This window comes from Octopus bimaculoides, chromosome 13 (assembly GCF_001194135.2).
Source record: "Octopus bimaculoides isolate UCB-OBI-ISO-001 chromosome 13, ASM119413v2, whole genome shotgun sequence".
Lineage (NCBI taxonomy): Eukaryota > Metazoa > Mollusca > Cephalopoda > Octopoda > Octopodidae > Octopus > Octopus bimaculoides.
The window spans coordinates 9,774,063-9,774,872 of NC_068993.1; the positions used below are offsets into that span (position 1 = coordinate 9,774,063).

General features: G+C 40.6%; 1 protein-coding gene across 3 annotated transcripts in view; it reads left to right on the forward strand.

The window, feature by feature from the left end:
- LOC106876425 (beta-1,4-mannosyltransferase egh) overlaps positions 1-810 on the forward strand; it is a 92,050-nt gene that overhangs the window by 24,865 nt on the left and 66,375 nt on the right. Inside the window, exon 1 of one of the 3 annotated variants that reach the window (XM_052972329.1) lies at positions 25-100. The exons of the other annotated variants lie outside the window; for them this stretch is intronic. The gene's annotated coding sequence lies outside the window, so the exon portion shown is untranslated. Of the gene's footprint in view, positions 1-24; positions 101-810 lie in introns of those variants that run through there. 3 annotated transcript variants of the gene reach the window in all.

Sequence of the window (810 nt, forward strand, 5' to 3'; positions counted from 1 at the left end):
AGAATCTTGGGGTTAGTAGCCTGCGCTCTTAACCACTACGCCATATGCCAGTGTTAACAACAAACAAGATGAGGACAAATATTCGTCAAGTGTAAATAATGTACATAATTCATCGTCTCTTAAATATAGAACTGAATCGACCCCTGTACTAATTTTTTTCTTAAAGCCCAGTACATACTCTTTTGCCGAACTGGGAGGTGGAGTGACAAACACATACACACACACACACGGGGACATAAACACACCAACACAGATTGTCAAGCAGTGGTGACACACACACATATGTATACATGAGGGGCTTCTCTCAGTTTCCGTCTCTTAAATCTACTCACCAAGTTTTGGTTGCATGTATATAGAAAACACTTGCCCAGGTGTAACGCAGTGGGACTGAGCCTAAAGCCATTCGGTTGGAAAGTAAGCTTCTTGCCACATAACCACACCTGCGTCTCTACAGCCAGGTGTATGGAATAAATAGATGTGTGTGTGTGTGTGTGTGTGTGTGTGTGTGTGTGTGTTCTATTGCCCATATTGTACATAAGAGATTTTTTATTTTAGAAACTTAAAATTCTTACAAGGGTAACCTGTAATCCATGCTTGGTATAGATTTATAAAACAAGATGGACTGAGCTATTAAGAATTAATACATTTATCTGGACCTCAGTGAGAATGGTATGAACGGGGTAGGCAGAGGGCGAAAAGAATAAGAGAAGGAAATAACGATAGAACTGTGGGTGACCGAATTAATAGGAATCAGCTTTCTTATATTCTGTTTCTCAACACACACATACCAGCACCCCAGTCCAACGAACG